Here is a 23,329-nt window from a genome sequence, read left to right as displayed (position 1 = left end):
TGCTGATGGGCTGAGTGGCACCTATGCTGCAGGGGGCCCCAGTCTTTCCCCCTGCAGTGACAGCACCCCTTGGGACTGCCTGGGTGGTTTTCTAATTGGCTGGGTGCTTCCCCAGCTTGGAGGCAGCACCTAGCTCAATTTAACTGTTCCCTGAGCTCACCTGAGGAGCAGCACCTGGCAGGTTTCCAGTGGGTGGGATCAGGGAGTAGTTGGATGAGGCCGGGTACTGCCTCTGAGATGGACCATCACCCAGCCCACTAGCAGCCCACCTGAACAGCCCTGGTAGGCAACACCACCACAAAGAGAAGGACTGGGGCCCTCCACAGCTCAGGGGTTGCTCAGCCTACTGGCAGCCTGCCCCCAGCCATGGCAGAGGTGGGCAGGGTCCACCAAAAACAAAAAAGTATTGGGCCTCTTGCCACTTCTGTCTTCAGTAGGAGCCTGCTGAAAGCTGAAGTGGCAAGGGACCCAGTTCTTTCTGTCTGTAGAGCCTGCCTGCCTGTCCCACAGCCAAGGGCTAAGCTGACAGCTGCAATGCATCATTGCAAACTAAATTACATCTGAATGTAGTTTAGTTTGCAACAATGCAAATTTGTCTAAACCTCCTAAAACTGGTGCACGTGTAATATGTGACACTGTTAAGCCACACAAATGACATTTTCATGTGTACAAGTGCCCTTAGGTGATGGGGATGATTGTTTATCATTTATTTCTCATATTGGGTAAATACTGACATATGGGAAGGTTATGGGGAGGTTAGATCATGGTAAAAATGGACAAACCTGATCTAACTTAGTTTGCCCAGGTGCAAACCTTACACTTAAATCCCTAGTTAGAGTGATTTAAATGTGAAATGTACAGAAGTTCCAGGAAAGTTAGATCAGTCAAAATTGCCTGATGAGGAAAAGTACTGGGCCAAGCAAAAATAAAGTTAAGCCATAATAAGGAGCATAAATAAAGGCCGAAAAACAAAGGGGCCTTGAGATAAAAACTTATCGGGAGACAGCTAGAGAAAACACATTTAGTCTAGCAGGGCTCCAGGGTGATTTATTGTCAGACTGCCAAGAATGTATTAAGGGAGAGACTTCTGTGTGTCTTTTTCTTACAAGTGTATAACAGAGTCTGGGCTCTGCAGCTGCAGAGAATTAGCTGCCCTTGCTTCTTCTCCCGTGGCCATGTAAAATAAAGTAAAGCACTGTGTTAGCCAAGCAGTGATCCTGTCATGATTTCCACATCAGGCCAACCTAATCAATTTAACTTTACTTAGAAATAGTCTAACTTAGATCAGGTATAGCTAACTGAACTTCTGTACATGGTTCCAGTACAGTCCTAGGACTGGGAAAGCCTAGCCACGAGCTCTAGCTTTGGGGCTTCCCTTTTCCTACCCCTCTTCCATCAGCACCTAGCTATTTTTATCCCTCCAGCTCCTAATCCTACCCCTGGATGAGTAATCCCCCTACCCTCACTCCTCCCCTGTGGATCCACCAGCCCCCTCCAATCTTCCCAATCCCCCACAGAACTGCCAGCTCCCCTGATCTGTGTGATCCCCCCCACACTGCAATTTACTTCAGTCAGGCTCGCAGGACTGATAAACACTGATAAAAGCAGCACTGGGAGTGGTTTGTAGGATATGGGGCAGTTGGATGGAATTGGGGGGAGAGGGCTAGTGAGGTTTGGGGGGGTGGGCATGGCAAGATCAAAGGTATTCTCCAAGCCTGTTAACCCCCTGATCCACAAAACCTTCCCCCTGGACCCAACTTCCCCCCCAATCTTGCCAAACCCTCCTGGACCCCACCAACACCCTATGAACCCTGCTAGCACTGTGAAGCTCCTCAACCCTCCTACAGACTCAACTAACTCATCAATCCCTCCAAGCCCCAAAACAACGCCCCCCCAGTCCCCTGATTTCTCCAATCCCTGCAACAGACACTGCTAGCTTCCTGGTCCCCCCACTACCCTTCCATCCCACCTGCACATCCCCCTATCCTGACTTTCTTTAGATTGGGGGCCATGTTTAACCCCATCCAACCCCCTGAACTGCTAGTGTCTTTAAGAAGCCATGCACATCTAGAATTGGAATTCCCTTTCTAAATTTACCAGGGAAAAAATAACAAGTTTCTTGTTCATTGACTTTAAATATTTCAAGAAACTTCACAATTTACCAGATGAAATGAGAAGTAACAGTATAGTATTACATAGTGGCACTAATTTTTTGAGTTCAGCAGTTTGCGATGCTCTTGTCCACCAACACTATATTTGATGTAAACAGAAAAGCTATTAATTCACCATCTGAGGAAAGTGTTACTTTTAATTTCCATCTTTTTTGTCAAAAGGTATTTGCAATTTTTACAATAAATTTAATGAATTCTCCAGTGCTTTCTTATTCAATTTCCATCCTTTGTGTTTAATCTTCAGTGATTCTAGAAGCAATGTCCTGGGAACCATTTTGGTACAAAAACTTTAATAAGGAATAAGTAGGGTGACATTTAATTAACAAAATTAATTAGTAGCCAAATAGTGGAAAAGTATTCTCTGACTCTGTGAGACAGCAGCTGAGAATGGGAACATGTTGAAGATGATAGGTGAAAATTTTGCTCAATTAAACATTAAGCATACTTTGAGAGTACAAAAAAAGTCTTTTCTTTAATATATTGTAAACATTTTCAGGTGGGAAAATTACTTTATAGCCACAAATTTCTCTTTCTTACCATAATAATCTTCTAGATGATTCATACCCTGACTTTTCATGTGAGATCCCCCTACCTGTACACTTTGTTCATTTTGGTCCAATTTAATGTTATGAACCTTACTAAAATTTATGAAATTCAAAGATGGTAAGGAGGAAGTCAGTTTGCTTTATAGTTTTTATTTTAACTCACTTCTGTGTGCTGTTCTTAACTCTCTCAATAACATAAAACCAGGGAATAAATCCCCTAGTTTAATCTTAGCCTCTGATTTTTATATTTCTTTTCGCTCTGTAGTTTAGTACTAAACAAACTGAAGTTCAACATATTGTAAATTAAGATAAAAACTGCAGTCAAAACATGACATGTCTGGAATTGTAGGAAGCTGTGATAAATGAAGTTAGCTAGGGTTTACCATATATACTAAACTCTCACAGACAAAGGGCTATAGAGAATTATATCAGGACTCTGTCATACCAAATTGCTTGTTGTATATATTATGGAACAAGGCAGGTTATCCAATTGTCCTTGGGTGGTTTGACTTGATGCACCTGTATTTGCTTTAAGGAAGATTTTCTTCTTCTTCGAACACTGTGCTGTACAGGAAGAAATAGCCCTGATTGTGATCTTGCCTTATGAAGCCATGTATGAGCAGAAAAAAGTAGTAGCCATCACACTCCTCCCTGCTTCCTCTGCTCTGACACTGCATCCTGCTCAACCACTATAGATTATTGCTTCAGTTGCTAAAGGAAGAACAAGTTCTACAGAATCATTATTTCCTGGTGCATATGAGCAGGGAACAGATGAGAGGGGAATTAATCTATTGTTGATAAGGGCTAGAGACAGAAGTTATATGTAAACTGATATGTGATCAGAAACTGGTTCAAATCTGTAACACAACAGAAGTCCAGTACACATAAACCACTTTCAAAATGTCTGAAACTGATTTAAGATGCACCTGAATGGATGTAGTGTTAGACTTAACTGATTTAGATTAAATCAGCTTATTGAATTTCTGTCCCACATTCCCTCCAGATTCAAATCAACTCCCAGTTCCCCATGATGCTTTGCACCTCCCCTGCAAGCTCCCATCTCAGTGTGGGCAGGCTAGCCTTGGTGCAAACTGTCTACTCCAGCCCAGCAGGGAAGTATGCTCTAGCAACCTCTGTCTTCTGGCTTGGGCCACTGCATAGATTCAAGGCACCTTTCACAAAGTACCAGCCCTTAGCTTCTACTCATTTTTTGATTATGGGAAATTAATAGGGTAATTGGTGTATTACAAAGAACTCAGAAAGGTCACAACAAGTCAAAATGTTTTGGACACCGTGAAGTCTTATTAAAAATCACTGGGGTTAATTTGTGAGTCATTTGTAAGTAGTTGCATATCTAAAAGTGCTAGTATTGCATGACATGCCACAGCACCCTTAAAAGGGTCTCACAGTATGTGAGTTCAGTATGTGCAGGGGTTTCTGTCTTCTCTCTATCCTTTTTTCATAATAAAGATGGGTCCATTTCATTTGAAAGATAATATATTAGTTTTCAATTCCAGTGAATTTTCTAAACAAAGCAGCAGCACTGCAAGTAGCTAAGAATTTTAAATATAAAGGCAAAAATATAAAATATTTACAGATATGAGCTCCATCATATTGATCGCATACCAGAAAGGTAGATGTAGAAGCTGTAGACATATGGTCAGCTAAACAAAAAGTAATGTGAAAAAGAAAAATGTATATAGTTAATTATGTAGCTTTCACAAAAAATGTTTATTTAGAACACAGACAAGGTAATCTGAAACTCTGGGCTAGATGCTTTGAATGTAGTCATACTTGTTTCCTCAAAATTGAATGCATATAGAGATTTATATTCTGTTATCACAATGTAAAATGTATGTGCCTGTGATTAACCACCTAAAGCACTGATCTTGCAAACATTTATGAAACCATCCTCATTTTCAAGTGCACTTGAAGTCAATAGGACTACTGATGTTAATAATGTGTGCAACTGTTTACAGTTCTGATACCTAAAATTGTATTTAGCTAGCTAAATGTGACAACTTCTTCTCTACTAACTTTAGTGTGAGACCTATAATACCTCAGAAAACTCATAACATCTCAAATACCATTTTAAAGGGAATGGAAAATTATACCCTTTAAAATGTTATATATATTTTATATATATGCATGATGGTAAGAACAGAGCAGGATCTCCCAGCCCTCCAAGGAGCCTGAAGGGAGCCACTGGAGGCAGAACAATACTGAGGAGGGACCTGGAAAACTTACTTGCTGGAGAGGGAAAGCAAAGGCTTGCACAGCATGTGGCTCATCTGTGCTGCTTTATAAACTCACTGTCTATCTGCCTTTGTGGTGCCTGGCAGATGATCTCATCCCTGTACGGGGTTTAAATGTTGGTGGAGGAGTATGAAAAAACGAGCACCAGGCAAGTGGAGTTCAGTGGCAGAGCAGGCTGGTAGGCATCGGAATGGCACAATTCCTATAGAGCAGAGTCCCTGTCAGCAGCAGACATGTGGGACCAGGGCTCCTCTGTGTGATTGCCGACTTTAGCAGGGGGCTCTCTTGGAGACGGTCTACTGATGGCCCACACACCTGTTTATATAGGCAACCACCCGCCTCCTTATCTTCAATGCCTTGATGATATATAATTATGTTGTAAATTAGGAGGAAGGATGCCCATTCTTGCCCTGATGCCAGGGGACACTATTTGTGGCTCCATTCCTCCCCTACACCACAACCCAAGCGTCACAGATGGCATCCACCAGTGGTTTACATTGGGTCTTTCATAAAATGTACACAAAAACAGGCAAACAAACACATACTGGGCTCCAAGCCATCATCCCCCTCACTGGAACTCCACACTGGGGTCTTTCACCCCTTGGGGCTCAGATGACCACAGCCCTGCCTGGCCCTAGGGTCTTACACCCCCACACCACCCCTCACTGGGGCTCCACACTCTGCCCCTTCACTGGGGCTCACTGGGGTCTGCCATCTCATCTGGCTCAGGTGACCATAGCCCTGCCTGGCCTTTTGCTCTGAGGTATTACACCCTGTGAGGCTCAGGTGGCCACAGCCGTGCCAGGCCCCCTCTCGTGGTCCCTGCAGCCACAGGACTCACAAAGAACCTGGGCCCTGCTTCGGGTCCCTCCACTGACTTGGGCCCTTCCTCAAGACTCCCATGAGCCTGGGCTCCCCTTTAACTGATTGAACCCACCAGGGATGTGGGAGCTGGGGTTATTAAGGCACCCCAACCTGCTTTTCACCAGGGTGGTAACTGGCCTGGTATTTCCTGGGGACACCCGCACCACTGGGAGTCCCACTCCTAGCAGGGTGCAGTTTTAGGTCATGCCCAGGACCAGGAGCCCCCAAACCATCCCCTTAAGCTCCTGCCCTTACCTCCAGCATGTTGCATCCAGCCTTGCAGCCCGGAAATGTTTCTGCCTGTTCTGCCATCAGCAGACTGCTCTGATTATATAGACGGCCAGATGTCCAAAATGGCAACTGCAATCAAGCACTTGCTGGCTGCTTGGCTCAGCCTTTAAAGTGGCAGGCACCAACAGAACCCTGCCACACCCAGCCTAGCACCTCTTATAGGGGACAACATGCTGGATAAGCCAGCATGTTCTTTTTTTTGCCTTTTCTTTTTCTCCCTTTTTTTGGGTTCAATCATTGACCCTCTGGGTCTCAGAGGGAAGGCCTTTACCACAGTGAGAGAAGCCTCAAAGGATCAGGCCCTGAGAAAGGGCCTGACAGTAAAGGCAGAGAAAGCCTCAGACATACCCATGCTGCAACATCTAGAGGCTAGAAATGGAGCTGGATTATGTACCCTCATCTGTATCTGAGTGAGCCAGGACAGCGACCTGGAGCAGGAAAGATGGCCAGAGAGCCTTCAACACCTATGGTTGGTGAGTGGATGGGGTGTACAGGAGCTGAAGCCCCAGGGCATCCACCATGGTAATGTGAGTATCCTTGAGATTGGGAAGACAAGACCTGCCCATGATGCAGCCATGCTGGGTGTCATTCAGTATCCTACCTTCTCCAAGCATGTTGCACATAGACTCCATGATGAATTTTTCCAGGATTTTCCCTGGGATAGAAGTTAGGCTAATTGGCCTATAGTTGTCCAGGTTCTCTGTCCTCCCTTTCTTAAAAATGGGAACAACATTGGCTCTCTTCCAGTCTTCAGGGACTTCCCTGAGTGCCACAAGTTTTGGAAGAGTTTTGCCAGAGGTCCCACAATGACTCAGCTCCTTCAGTACTCTTGGATGAAGTTTCATAGATTTCATAATTTCATAGATGTTAGGGCTGGAAGGGACTTCAAAGATCATCAATTCCAGCCCCCTGCCCCAGAGGCAGGAAGTCAGCTAGGGTCAAAGGACCCCAGCAAGATAAGCATTCAAGCATTTCTTGAATGAGTCCAGAGTAGCTGTCTGCACCACTTCAGGAGAACGTCTATTCCAGGTCTTGGGGGGTTCGGACAGTAAAGAAATTTTTTTCTTAAGTCCAGCCTAAAATGGTCTTGTAGGAGTTTATGACCATTGGTCTTTGTTTTTCCTGGGGGCACTCTGGTGAACAGACATTCTCCCAGATCCTAATGAACACCCCTTGTGTACTTATAGCCAGCCACCAGGTCCCCGCAGAGCCTATGCTTTTCCAGACTGAAGAGTCCTATGGCTCTCAGCATCTCTTCATAAGGCCTATTCCCTTGCCCTCTGATCATGTGCATGTCTCTCCTCTGCACTCTCTCAAGATTCTTGAGATCCTTCTTGAATTGTGAAGCCCAGAATTGGATGCAGTACTCCAGCTGCAAGCTCACCAAGGCCAAGTGCAATGGGAGGTTGGCAGCCTCAGATTTACTTGAGAAGCATCTATAGATGCAAGCCAGGATCTTGTTTGCTTTACCAGCTGTGACATTGCATTGGTGGCTTATGTTCATCTTGTGGTCAGTCATGACCCCCCCAGTCTCTTTCAGCAGTGGTGCTAGCAAGTGTAGCACTGCCAAGCCTATAAGTATGCTGCGGACATTTTTCCCAGAGGTGGAGTACCTTGCAAACATCATCAGGTTTGTGTCCACCCACTTACTAAGCTCATGGAAGTCAGCTTGCATCACTAGCCTGTCTTCAGGTGTGGACACTATGCCCCAAAGTTTAGTGTCATCGGTGAACTTAGCCAGTAAGCTTCTGACACCAATGTCCACATCATTGATAAAGATGTTGAAGAGAACTGATCCAAGGACAGAGCCTTCGGGGACACCACTGGTTATAGAGCACCATAATGACTCACTGCCATCGACCACTACTCTCTGAATCTGACCCCGGAGCCAGTTTCCCAGCATCAGACTGTGGTGTAGCCAAGGACACAGTTGGCCAATTTTTCAATGAGGAGGTCATGGGACATCAGATCAAAGGCTTTTTTAAAGTCCAGGTATATGACATCAATCTCTTCTCCCTTTGTCCAGGTGATATGTCACCTGGTCATAGAAGGAGATGATATTGATCAGGCAAGACCTACCCGTGACAAACCTGTGCTGGCTATCCCTCAAGATGTTGCCCTCGGCCAGCTTTTCAAGAAGGGTCTCCTTGATAATTTTCTCAAGAATCTTACCAGGGATTGAGGTCAAGCTGATTGTCCTGTAATTCCCGGGATCTACTTTCTACCCTTTCTTGAAGATAGGTACCACATTGGCCTTCTTCCAGTCTTCAGGTATTTCACCTGAGTACCAAATTTTTTGGAATATTTTTGCCAATGGTTGGGCTATGATACCTGCCAGCTCCTTGAGTACTCTAGGGTGTAATCTGTCAGGACCAGCTGAGTTGAAGGTGTCCAGCCACTCAAGGTGACTTTAGATCAACACTGATACTGGGTATAAATACACCCTCACCCTGGCTGTCCTACATCTTGCTAGGCAGGGCGGTCCCATTAGACTGATGAAAGACTGATGCAAAGTACTCATTAAGCAGGTTGGCATTTTCCAGGGTGTTGGTTATCAGCTGTCCCATTTGGTTCAGCAGGGGTCAATGTTACCTTTGCTTTTTTTCCAACTCCCTGAAAAAGGACTTTTTGTTATCGTTGATTTGTGAAGCCAGATGGAGCTCAGTTGCAGCCTTGGCTTTTCTGATCTGCTCTCTGCAGGTATGGACCATTGCTGAGTACTCTTCCTTGGTGGTAATTCCAACCTTCCATCCTTTATAAATCTCTCTTTTGAGGCATAGGAGGTCCTCAAGCGACCCTTCTCAGCTCCACTCATATGCCTCCCTGCGGGGTACATCCCTCGCATCATGAGTCCCTGCTTACCTGTGGGCAGGCTGGGGCTTGTTGGAGGTCCTGGGCTCATGGGGGTGCAGTGGACTTTCACCCATGCATCTCATGCTGGAGCCGGGACCTGAGCGATGCTTCTGCCATTGCCAGACTCTTTTTAAACTGTACGCATGCACAAAAGGGCCATCCAGTGCCACACTGCTTTTGGGGGACTAAAGGGGTCCCTACTTCCCACCAAAGGAGGGGACAGGTAGGTGCTCTCCCCTAACCTGTCTCATGTGCCGGCAGCCTGGTTGCACAGCTCCCTGGGGGGCTGAGCCAAGTAGGAGCTGGGGGTGTGTGACCCTCCTCAGCGCCACTTAGCTGCCTCCCTGCTGGCTATGTCCCTCCCACCATGGGCCCCTCCTCACCTGCAGGCAGACTGGGGCTCATCAGGGGTCCTGGGGTCTCTCCTGGGTTGTCCCTGGGCTCATGGGGGCTCAGTGGGATTTCACTGACACATCTCGTGCCAGAGCTGGAACCTGAGTCAAGTTCATCTGGTCCTGCTGACTTTTAAATGCCTGGCTCTTCTAACTGATCATACAACAGTTCAATGTCAACAGTAGGAAGGTGGTCACTTGAACCATGCTCATTCTGAATCTTATGTAGTATGATTTTTCCCTTAGTCCAGTGAAATACCAAAGCAAAGTAGTCATTCAGGAGTTCAGATTTCCCCCGAGTGTTAGTAACCAGCTGTCCTGAGTTGTTAAACAAGTGCCTCATGCTTTCATTTGTTTTCCATCTGTTTCCTATATACTTAAAAAAGGACTTCTTATTATTCTTGATTTCTGTTGCTAGCATCTGTAGACATGCCCACTGTTATCCTCCTGGATGACTTCTGCTAACCAAACATTCATTGTTTTCCTTAAAATTTGCCATATATATATATATATATATTTATTTATTTTCAGTAGAAACTGTACTAATGAGATGCTAATTTCAGCCTTAAATATAAAATGTTTGTTAGACCTTCCTAATATATCTTGGGTTGCCTTAGATCCTCACTGATTCTCTTGATGGGCTGAAAAGAAGCCAGGTGCCTGGAAGTCTTGAGATAGCTGGTTCCCAGGCCAGGTAAATACAGTACACTTTTAATGGTATAAGTGATCAGAAACTGGTCTATACCCATAACGGAACAGAAGTTCATCAGGCACAGAATGGTTCGATAATGGCGGAACCAGGTCTCAGATTTCTCCCCCACCCCCATCTAAGGGTGACTGTGTATTCTATTTCCAGTTAATCTAAACTATGCCACTTACAGAAAACCATGCAACTTAGATCGGTTCTGTCTTGGGCTTTTTCAATATCTGTACCTCACCCCAGTCTCCAAAATTCTTCCCTTAGCAGCTGCTGAAGAACTAGGGGACCAGTGGTTTTGGGGAGGGAGGGACTTGGGTGGGAAACAACTTCTCAGGCAAACAGGTAGAATCAAAACTCTGATAGGCTCCCTCATAAGCTCTATGAAATCACACTATGTCTACAAAGTGATCTGATTGTGAAAATAAGGCAAATTCACCAAAAAATATTTTGTCAATTTCCTGGTCAGGTTTAATAGGAAAACAATCAAGAATATGCTCCACAAGAGTATTTTAGTCCAAGAGAAACTGTTTTAATGCTGAAAATAAAAGACATGATTGTTACATTTAAACTTAATTTAGAAATGATTATTTTTGTCCTGAAAATGGCAAAATAATCCCTTCCTCTGGCTCAGTAAAACTGAATAAGGAGCAGTGATTTTGATTATCACTAAACAATCTGGATCAAATTCATGCCTCAGGTAAATTAGTTGAAATCAGTGAAGTGACATTTAGCTTGTATTTATTTGTGTTAATCTTTGGCTCGAAGATCCAGGCAATTTTGAATGCCCTTGTGAGTCTGAGATCCTGACACTATTTTTTAATTTGGTACTTAATGGTAGTGATGAATTGCTATCTGTTTCTCAGCAGAAAACTGCAATGGGATTTAAATCCTAACATCCCCTTTCTTCCTTTCCACAATAAGTACAGTGCTCTAAAGTCAGACTTCAAGCTGATTGCTTTTTTAATGAATCTTAAGTCACCCATCTCTAATTCACTCTTTTCAGACATAGAAGTATTAACCTGCTTCATCTGAATTACTGATCAGTAAGTAACTGAATACCCATTTAGGAATTATGTCTCTTGGGCCCATCAAAGGTTTCGAAATCCCTTTGATGATGTCGTCTCTTTAGCTCACACCTTATCAGAAAGGTTTTCAATGGGCATAAAGTCTGTCATCGCAATGTCAAATGCATTAGCCCATTGCTACTTTCTTAACCAGGTAACTACACTGGCTTAAGACTACCTTTGGTTTCTTCTGTTAGAGCTAAATGTAGTAAAATTTGGGATGTGAATATATTTTACTTTTGTTCTGTTTATCTGCCTAACTTTGACTGCTCCCTTAGAGACTTATCTGAAAAACTTTCCATCCTTCCCTTTGCCTTTGATCTAATGCTGTCAGAATTTCACTTCATTTACATTTCAGACCTACTGATTAAAACCATGTCCTTTGGGTTATGAAGTACTGTTGGATGACAGAACTAAGTAATGCTATTCTAACTTCCTTATGCTATTGTATTACCTTAAGTTGTTTTTTGGTTTTTGGGGGGTTTTTTGCTTTTTTTAAAATCATCCAACTAGGCACATTTCTCTTGTTTTGGTGCAAAAATATTGATAACCCCCAGAATTTTGGGAGGTTAAATATATTATTTTCCAAATATTCTTTTGTATGTAGAATAACACCTCTCTTTGTGAAGTCCTGCCCATAGTGTGTGACATTCATGCAAATTTTCATTTGGAAGGAGTCAGCTCTCTGCAACTGTTAGAAACACTGGCATCTCTTTCAGGGTACAATAGGCCAATGAGGTTTTTTTTTTTGAATTATTGTTCTTTAACAAATATACCTTGTTATTTAATTGCTTGAATATATTTCACCTGACACCCTCTTAAAATTCTAGGTTTCTACCAGAACTCTCTTACCTTTTCTGGACTTCAGTTAAACTCTTATTAAACTCATTTGATATTTTTTTAGCTCACTGAGACTTATGTTGTTGAAAACACAATGAGCAGTATGTAGCTTTATTTTTTCTGTTCCTTCTTGTTTTGGAACAAGAGTTTTCCACAAGACTCTTACAGTTTCACTGGCTTTTAAACAGATGCATCTGAATGATAAGCATCAAGATGGGAAAAATCTTGCATCAGATCAAAGAACCACTCATCCTATCCTTTAAACAAGCACCAAACTTCACCAACCTCATCACCAGAAGCAAACTTCCTACAGCCCAAAACACAACAAATGGATTCAGACATGCTAGGACATAATTACTACCCCCATAACACAACCACCACCATTCATGGATCTTACACCTGCACCTCCAGAAATTTAATATATTTTATCCAGTACACCAAATGCCCCAGTGAAAAATATGTAGGAGAAACCAAACAACAACTGTGCACCAGAATGAATGTACACCGTCAATTTATCAAAGACAAGAATACCCCACTACCTATCACAAGAATAACACTCCCCAATCTCTCAGTTTCAATGCTCAAAGGGAACATACAAAATACCTTTCACAGACAAGCCTATGAACTTCACTTCATCAACATACTGGATACAAATAATCATGGACTAAATACAGACATTGGATTTTTGACACATTATAACCTACCTAATATCTGAATCCCCAGGTAAACCCTTCACTTTTTATCAGCTATTCTCATTCCCCTCCCCCTACCCCCACCCACCATCCTTTGACTACAGCTACATTCATTCTCCCTCCCCCTCCTGTCTCTCACCTGTTGACCACCTCAATTTACATTCCAACTGACTGGCTTTCTTGCATATGTACTGGCCTCTGGCTGCTTTAACCACTCCATCCAGGAAGAGCACAGACCATCTGCAGATACTTCTTTAGCCTGATGATGGGTGTTTGTGCCCAAAGCTTGTTAGAAAGAAGAATTTTTCCAATTATTTGAGTTGGTTTAATAAAATATATCAGAGTTACTCAAAGAACCTTGTCTGTCCTTTTCTTTTGTCTTTCATGAAAATCTGTTCAAGGGTAAAAATTATGGAAAAGAATGAAGATCAGACATCCAATGTTTCACTAGTTGGCATTGTTCCTATCTTTCTTGGATTTGTGGTGGCTTTCAATTGTTCCTTCATAGTTTTCTTATTTGTAGTCTGGGTACTTTATCAAATAGAATGCAGTTTTAATTTTGTTTTCATTTTGGTCTTAGGGAGTGAGCATTGTATGAGTTTCATGTAGAAAATAATTGGATTTAAAAAGTATCTCCCTGTATTTTTTATATTTATACTTCAATCAAAATGATAAGTCTAAAACTTCATTGGCTTATTTGTTTTGTACTTGTTTGTATGTACATTGAAATGAGAGGAAGAATTAACAAATTAAGTTGATTTTTCTCAGCTCTATATCCTCAGGTAATACCTATATGAAGAAAAATTAATAAATATTCATTGTTTTGTTATTTTTCAGTGTCTTTTGCATTAAAATTTTTAGGAGATTTTAAGAATGTTTACCCTTAAAATTATTAATGAAATAAGTCCCACAAGGACCTATACTGTTTAACATCTACATCAGTGATGTGGACATTGGTATCAGAAGCGGACTGGCCAAGTTTGCCGACAACACCAAACTCTGGGGTAAAGCATCCACACCTGAGGACAGGAGGGTGATCTAGGCAGATCTGGACAGACTCATGAAATGAGTGGACGAGAACCTGATGGTGTTCAACACTGAAAAATGCAAGGTTCTCCACCTTGGGAGGAAAAACCTGCAGCATGCTTATAGGTTCGGTAGTGCTATACCAGTTAGCACTACAGATGAAAGGGACTTGAGGGTCATGGTTGACCACAAGAAGAACATGAGCCTTCAGTATGATGCTGTGGCTAGTAAAGCAAGCAAAACACTGGCTTGCATTCATAGATGCTTCTCAAGCAGATCCTGGGATGTCATTCTCCCACTCTACTCAGCCTTGGTGAGGCTGCAGCTGGAGTTCTGTGTCCAGTTTTGGGCTCTGCAATTCAAAAAGGATGTAGAGAAGCTTGAGAATGTGCAGAGGAGAGCCACGTGCATGATCAGAGGTCAGGAAAACAGACTTTATGATGACAGGCTAAGAGCAATGGAGCTATTCAGCCTGGAAAAGTGCAGACTGAGAGGTGATCTGATGGCCACCTATAAGTTTATCAAGGTGCCCATCAGGATCTGAGGGAACAACTGTGCACCAGAGACCCCAAGGGATGAAAAGATCGAATGGTCACAAACTCCACTGTGACTGGTTCAGGCTGGACATAAGAAAGAACTTCTTCACTGTCCGAGCCCCCAAGGTTTGGAATAGACTGCCATATGAGGTGGTTCAAGCACCCACTTTGAATGTCTTCAAGACACATTTGGATGCTTATGATCCCTGCTGACTTCCTGCACCTGGGGCAAGGGGCTGGACTCGATGATCCTCCGGGGTCCCTTCCAGCCCAAATGTCTATGAAATCTATGAAGTATTTTTACTTCCTTTTAAAATGTATTTACCTGGAGCAAGCTAAGAAATGTAAAAGTTTCCAATACCTTTTTGGGAAGAATTCACTGATGCTCTTCCCAAGAGCTAGACCAACACAAATGTTTTAAAATAGAATAACTGGTGATCAACAATGAAGTACCTTGAAAAACAAGCAGTGAAAATGAGACAGATCCTGGACTCTGTTCCAGCTGTAAAACCAAAGGATGTGTGTCCCTCAGAATTCTCCTAGCTAATTCTGCTTCTTGGTGTAGAGGTGTAGAGCCTCCTCATTGCTCTTGATGTAGGGACCATCACTGGAGAAAAAAGTCCTTGTACTTCCTGGTAGATAGGAATCACCTGGAGAATTCCTGAGGTTGTTTTCAGAGGTATAACAGCCAAAGTCTGTGCCCTAGGCAGCAATAGTACAAGGGGTGGCTGCAGGGTATAAGGCAGCTGGGGCAGCAGCAATTGCTGTTTTTGCCCCTCTCTAAGTGGGATGCCCCAATTACTGACCGCTTGTTAGGCAGCTGATTGCTTTTATTTATGCAAAGGAACAACTGGAACTGTAGTCCACTCTCCCAGACCAAACTGGGAGAGTGTGAAGTGGTTTTAAATCCAACATTTTATCTAGCTCTCCTGGTCCTCTCCACAATCCAGTTAGACCAAGATGTTTAGCCCAGCATAAGCTCCTTTAAATGTGGTAATATTTTGCCAAAGTGATTTTCAATTCTAAAATTTTTCGATCCCTAGATAAGAGTTGCTGCCAGGAATACCTTTTTTCATCTCCAGTTTCCCAGAAATTTACAACCCTCCTTCTTCCGTTTGATACAGGCAAGAACAATTATGCAGTAAATAATAGTAAACTGGTGTACAGTAAATATTTCATAATGTGGTAAATGCACAATTTCAACAAGTAGTGAAGATAAAGCACAAAACAATGCTAAGATTACATTTCCTAAAGTATGTGACCACAACAAGACATGCACACTTAGATGTCTAATTTATAAATGACATTACCGTAATGAACAATGCATGCTCAAATGACAGTTCCTGTGCTACTAATGTGTACAAAATAGGATCACATATACATGCATGCCACTTACAAACTCATTCTCTAGAAATTTTGCTCTCGATAAACTCAGCAGTAAAGCTTGATGTTAAAAGTTTGAGAGCCTCCCCCACATTTCCCTTGTGGTAGGTTTATGGAATTGCATGGTGAAAATGTAATCTCTGCAAATTTGAGGGCCCTGGGACTTTATAAGTGTTGGAAGGAAAAAAGGGGTAGGGGCTTTTCTTAGGGTCCACCTTCATGGAGCTATTAGCTCCTGTAAACCTAAGGAAGGTTATATAAATGGTCTTTCTTGCCTGAGGCCCCCCTTACATCCACATTGGTAACTATTAATATTTCAAGTAATTTTGAGTGTGAAGTGAGTAAGATTTGAGAGTTGGTGCTATAAATCAATAAAGTCTGTTTTTATGTAGCTAAACCTTTGAAACATTGGTGCTTGATCAGTTTGAAGACTGACAGTAGGACATCTTGTATTGCTTTGTCCTAACAAATCCTAATCTCACTTTAAAGAGATTGATGCCAGGCCAGTTGATCGTCATGGGCAAGGGAACTACCTCATAAAAGGATATTTCTGTCCATGGTGATATCAAAGAGAATGTTTTATTGAGAGTCTCTAGGTGAATCTGGATCCAATTTGTTCATAATGGAAAGAGTTGCATCTAAAGCATATCTTGGAACCCCACCCAATGTGTTATGTCCATCAACAGTAGCGTGCATATTCATATAAAGATGAGAAGGTCTCTGGGAGGCAGTGGGGAAGGAGTGGTGAGAAGGGAGAGATTCAAAGGTTTATATGTGATAAAATCTTTCTATTTATCATTTCCGTCAAAAACATCTAAGTAGTATTGCTCATCTGACCCAGAGATGAATAAGTAAACCACCTGTAGAAGTTTATTATTAGGCCTCAGTATCGAGGAAGCTCTGAGCTGCTGTGAGTAGGGCAAACTGTACCTCCTATATCTGGATGTCAGGACATGGATGTATCAGCGTTCGTTAATTAAGTCACAATTTTAGAATTGAGTAAAAGGGCAGGAAGAAGGGGTGATGGTAAAGACTGCTTCACACCCAAATGTGGACAAAGCCATGAAATGGAGAATAACTAAGCTACATAACTTAATATCATGAAATTTCATAGGGCCTGAAGGGAACAGGAAACCAGTCATTTTATGCATTTCCCAGATAAGATTGTATCTGGTACTTTTCCACTTTGGATCTAGCTGGAGGTAGTTTTGGAAGTTTACAGCTGGTTCCATGGTGAGGCAATTCCTATTTGGCTTATAAAAGAGGGGTATGCTGATGATCCAGAACTGGCACTTCTTAGGGAATTTTTACATATGTAAGCACTGCAGTACTGGGCGCTTTGTAAAGCTGTGACACTTGCAGTTGTATAAGTGGTGAAATTCACATGAGCCCTGAGAAAATGGTGGTGGCATGCTTTTGAATTAAAACACCTTAGTTCAAAAGCGCCTCACTGCCATGTTCTGCATGCTGATGCACATTTCACTGCTTATACAACTGCATGCAGTGCAGCACAGTTTGCCTCAACTTATGTGCGAAGCAGAATTAATTAATCCAGTCTGTTCTGAAGCACTGGATTTCTGGCGTGGTCACTCAGATCCTAGAGAAAAATTTCAGAACTTTTTTTTCTGGGGTGATTGAACAGGCCTGAAATATTACAACAGAAGGTACTTGAAGGAGTGACCCAGACTCCACAATTCCACACAGAAATTGTGTGAATCATAGAAAACTTTTAATAGGTCTTAATGTGTCTTAATGCTGATATTCATTCATTAGCAGCTGTCATTGAGTTCTTCATTGTTTTAATCTGCATTTATTAGAAAAGATGATTTATGATCCATATGGCAACAAAATACTGAATTCATTCATTGTAAAGTATAATACACTCAAGTTTTTGGGACTATTTTTCAAGGAAAAACTTTATTCATTATTGGACTTTACGGATTAGGCCATGGCATGAGTCTCTAGTAAAACCTTGCCTTGCATCTTAATGTGGACAAATCTATAGGATGAGGATATAAATACTGGATTATAGCCAGCCCATTTCTTTCAACATCGGTACTATAGTACTTCACCTATTGAAATAAAAATTATGTTTCATAGACAACAATTAGACAACAATGCTCAGATTATGTTTCTCATGCTAACTTCTGATTTTTTCTATACATTTTTATGTTGCTGTTTTAAAAGCTCAGCCATTGAAATCTATGGGAAATCAGACAACTTGTGTGTCTTATTTGGGCACATAGTATGTATTATGTGCCGTGTGCCCAAATAAGACACACAATTTGTTTTAGGAAGGCTGAATGACGAAAAAGATGTTTATAGTTTGCAAGAAGGTTGAACATTTAGCTATTGGTGCTGCAGCAGGGAAAAAGGAAGTGGCTGTGATGATAGGACTCAGCTCCTGCTGCAGGCAGCTGAAGCATTCAGGCCTGGGTGAGGCAGTGCCAAAGACAACCAATTGCCACCATGCTAGCATTCCTAAGCCTCTACTGAAATGCACAAATGTGTTTCCTCAAGTAAGAGAGACAAAACCAATTTTGAATGGCTTATTTTTAGGGAAAAGGTATGTGTGGTTTGTGGAAAAGGTGTGTATATAAATTTGGTATTTGCTTACATGGGAATACAAGATATGCAGAGATCCATCAGATCAACTGAAGGAATTGTTTGGTTCCCACATCATTTTTGAAGAATGAATACTACATCCTTTGAAGCTGTAGTATTATTTTTAGCTATCAAATTGAGATTTTTAAACAAGTAAATTGTGCCACATAAAATTTAAGCAGCATGTGAGACAAAAGTCCTTGAGCAGTTTTAGAACTCTGTGACATGAATGATGGGCCATGGTTACACAGGCTTTTCCAAATAGGAAGACAGCTTTTATAGTTTTAAAATTTAGCTGACAGCAGTCTGTCTCTACAACCATCTTGTATTCTGTCTGGGAAAAATAATCACTGAATTTTCCCAAATTGCATTTTATTGTCATCTCAGTAACCTGCTTGAGTGTTAGTAATACTCACAAAGACATACTTAAACTTTAACAAGTGTCTAAAGCAGGGGCAGGAAAAATCCAGATCCAGCCTGCCAGGTACCTTCATCCAGCCTGCAGTGCCCCCCAACAAATTGTGCCCTGCCCATCTCTTCTGTCCACAAGGACGGGAGCAAGACATGTAAACCCACACCCAACATATCCTATTATGCCTTGTTTTCACCCTTGTTGGCAGAAGGACTTGGCCCTACTATCACAGGGCAAGGCTGCTGCTGCAGGCTACCCTGGTGTGTGGCTCCTTCTGGGCAGCCATAAGGGAAGGTGGGGTAGTGGGGCTGCAGCTGGGCAGGAGCACACAGCCTAGGGCTGGCTGCAATGCAGAGCCCATGCCCAGGGGGTGACAGTAGTGCAGAGCTTGGGTGGGCAGGGTGTGGTGTAAGGGAGATGTATGGGGACCCCCACATTCCCCCCATGTCATGTAGCCCTGGCAGGCAGCAGGGGCAGGGGCAGCAGCAACAGTGAGGCAGGGAGCAGGGGTTTCTCTGCTCTGCTCAGTACTGGTGCCTGACTCCTGGCTCCAGACAGCACTGTGAGAAGCACAATTTCCACTGGACCGTTTTTATCTCCAGTGCTCCCCACACTCATGGGACACAGGAGGCAAGCCCCAGTCATTGGATCAGGTTGGGGTGGGGAAAGTAGCCAGCTCCAGTCCTGGGGCTTTCCTCCTGTGCCCTGTGAGTGCAGGGAGTGCCTGGGAATCAAATGGCCTGGTGGGGGCTATGCTTCTTGCTGCGAAGTACAGTGCTGGCTGCAGTGCCATGGGAGGAGGTGACATGGGGACCCCCCTCCCACCCTTCCTCACACCCCAGAAACCAAAGACACACACACACACAGATTCACTCACCCCCGCCACTGTGTTTCCTGCATTGATTGCAGGAGGGGACAAAGTGTTCCAGAGTTACATGCCCACAACCCACAAATGCCACACAACACACCTACGTACCCTATGCCCCCTCACACAGCCACACCCACTCACAAACTCCCCCCCACACACCCTACACCCCACCCTAAACAACCCCACTGTACATATACATACACCCTACCATAGACCCTCACCACACACACCATCTCCACCCTATACACCTACCCACACACACACCACTATATACCTCCAACCCCCCCAACCACCCTCTGCACACAATATAAAAGACTTAGAATTTATTTTTGAGTTAAGTTACTTCCTCCAGGGGCAAGGGGAGGGACTCCTGGTAGCAAAGTTCAGGGGTTAGGTGTGGGATTTCCAGTCCCAAGATGGCAACCAGGTCACCTGTCAAGAGGTGTGGCTACCCATGTGGCCCTTGACAGCTCACCAAACATCATTAAGCATCCCTCCACCCAAAATAATTGCCTGGCCCTGGTCTAAACCATCAGAATACATATGTACAATAACTTCAGTGAAAGATTTAGTGACCATATACAAACCATCAAAGAATGACATTCTTGCCGTATTTCAAAAGTTCAGATATTGGATGGCTACAGGGGAAAGAAGTGGGAGGGGCAGAGGGCAAGGGGGCCATCTGAGCGGCCCCCCCAGCCACTATTTTCCCTGCTGTAGCAGTGGGGGGTTGGGATTCAAGACAGCACTCCAATACATAGATTCTATACCTGGAAAATTATAACAAATGTATACATTTTCCTAATATAGAATTTAAATACTGGGGGGTCATCTTAAAATCAGGTTAATCTTATGTTCAAGTAAATAAGGTATCTCAAGGTAAAAGCGCTTCTTTGTGTGACTGTTCCTTGTAATTCCATTAAGCTTATTTTCTTGTTTGGTCTTTGTGTTAAAAAAGTGAAAAGCAAATGTTCTTAGTTATAACAGTGATGAAGGAATAGTGCTGTTAAATAGCTGCACTGTTAAGAGTATAAATATGGGTTTTCAAAATAAGGTTGTAACTGCAGGCAAGTCACAATAAGAATTAATAAATCACTATTTTAAAGAAGTTGTTGTAAAGGTTATAGATATAAAATCACATACTGGTATTTGAGAACACGTACAAGTATTGTGCTGTGACATGGAATTTGAAAATATTTGCTTGAATGTCAAGTACAATGTTTTAATATCTGCTTTTTAAGTTGGACTTCTTTGTCATTCACTAAAATATGTTGTCTTAAAATCAGGGATAAAAATCAAAAATAGAATGAAAAGGGTCAGAATTTAATTAAAAATACAACCCCCTCCCCAAAAGAATGTTAATTCTTGTAGATGATTCTATCACTGCCCACTTTTCACTATGAAGTTTGACAATGACACCTTTCCTTAACACATTCAATGAAGCATACATTTTACTCTAATTTTCATTCTCTGGAATAATTTAATTCTAAATGTTTTACCTACCTCCAACTAGGACTTTGTTTAGCCTTTTATTCATTCTCTCCAAAACAGGTTTGAAGAACTGTATCTTAAATTTCTTTTAAGCGAGGAGCATAATCATCCATGTGACTTCTCCTTTACATCATACAGCAGTTATTAAAGACAGACAAATTAACATGACTGTACAATGGGAAACTAAAACTAAAAATGTATCAAATGGATGTACACAGTCTACTTTATCTAGTCACTTTCTAATATATCCTATAACACTATGTAACTATGTCACTAGTGCAACTTCAATATGAAACATGACTCATATAGAATGGAAACACAAAAATTGTTCTTTGGAGTTGTGATAATCAGAAAAAGATTAAGAAAATAGTTTTCACTGTTTTTCTTCTGGTACACATAAGTGGTGCATTTATGCAGGATATTGTAAAAAGTCCTAAGAAGAACAATGTTAGGAATGCTAAAATACATTTTAACAAGAGCGGGAAAAAACGGTAATCCAAAGTTTCTATCTTTTTTTCCCCCCCCAGGTGAAAGGAAAATGGGATAAGAGAATTGTTTCCAACTCTTCATTTTCAAAGATTTTCATATTTGTCTTTATCTTTATTATTTTGAACTGTGGTAGAGTCTAGAGACTCCAACCAAGTTATGTGCTCTATTGTGCTAGAGGTACACGATATACAGCTTGCAAACAAAGAGGTAATTGAACCCTGCTAACTTCAAAATCCCAAATCAGGTTTATTTCAATGGCTTGTGTAACAGGGGCTTAGGCAGAAGCCCTGTTACTAGGGTAGCCATGGGAGCGGGTAACCATGGGGAGCACACCACACAGGTGAGGGGAGTTAACACACCCAGAGAAGACTGGGGTAATTAACCCACTGATGCCTGCATAAACCCAGCTGCAAGGGAATGCACTTTGTCCTTGGGCATCAGAGGAGGAGGAGACTGCTGATCGAGAGGGAGAGGGAGAGGGAGAGGGAGAGGGAGAGGGAAAGAGATGACATCCAGAGGAGAGCTGAGGACTGGTGACACAGAAGAGCCATGGCCGGCTGGTAAGGAGATGGGGTACTTATCCAAGGCCTATGGGTGGCACGGGCAGCCCAGAAAGTACCCAGGGCTCCCGGAGAGCAAAGTGGCAAGAAGATCCCCAAGGCAGAGAGTTCTGCGGTGGTGTACAGAGGGTGAGCACTGTGTGGGACCATCCACCCCACCAGGTCTAATGACTGTGGCAGGTTCACATTTGGGCATGGGGAGGCTTCAGCGAAGATGCTTCCCTGCTGGGATCTGATAGATGCAGTAGAGACACTCCCCACTAATGAGTTAATTGGTGTGGTGGAGATAGACTTAGGGACACTCCCTAATTTAAGAGCTAATTAGAAAGGCTGTATCACTTCCCTTTGCTAATGAGGCAATTAGTACGGTGGAAGCAACAATGTAACCCTGTTATGAATAAAGCCAGCACTGGGAAACTAACCATCTGGGTGGTCTGTGGTGTTTTCTCACCCTCAAGGGATAACACTGAACATCTTTTTCTTTCAACAAAAGTCATAGCAGGCAAGTTTTGAGAGGAACTGAGATAGACTCAGACACCCTCCCATAGCTTAAAATACAAATGACTCACTGACCTATAACTGGACTAAATCAGGATAGCAGGAGTTCATGACCAGACAGCAGGGACAACAGTTGGTAGTAGATGAAAATCTCTTTGCTGCAAATGAAGAAGGTCATGCTTTTTCAGCCAGAGAACTCTGAAAAGAACAAGAAAGCTTTCATGGCTATTTTAAAAGTATACATTTAATATTAATGTTTATATCCTGCTTGTTGTTCATGGGAGTACTTTATATCCAAGGACAGTCCCTCTGCCTCTGTAATGCAACATAATCTTGTTAAATGCTGGGTAAAATTAAGTTTTTTACCACTTTTGCAGTCAGGATATAGAACACTGGAAAGCAGCAAACACTTGCAGCAAACCTCCATCAGCTAAGTCTACTTCTCCAATATCCTTAATTAAACATATGTCAAATAAATCAAACCATCTGAATACAAACATGGGAGTAAACAAGCATACTTCAATTTTCACCTTGCTGCTGCTGCTGCATCTGCCAAGACACACTTACTGATATTCAGGACTAGCTCACTACTGACTAGAATGAATGCACAATTATTTACTGATAAAAATATGCATAGGGTTAGATTGTAAAGCAGAACATTCAAAACACTTAGGCCTTAACTATGCATTGAAAAACAAAGAGGAGTATTTACTGATACTACACAAAGCACTTCTGAAGTCAATAGGTACAGACATCACATTGTGAGAATAGCTTTAAATGCTATAAGAAATTTG

This window comes from Crocodylus porosus, unplaced genomic scaffold (genome assembly GCF_001723895.1).
Source record: "Crocodylus porosus isolate Cpor-Errol unplaced genomic scaffold, CroPor_comp1, whole genome shotgun sequence".
NCBI classification, from domain to species: domain Eukaryota; kingdom Metazoa; phylum Chordata; order Crocodylia; family Crocodylidae; genus Crocodylus; species Crocodylus porosus.
This window is presented reverse-complemented; position numbering follows the sequence as displayed.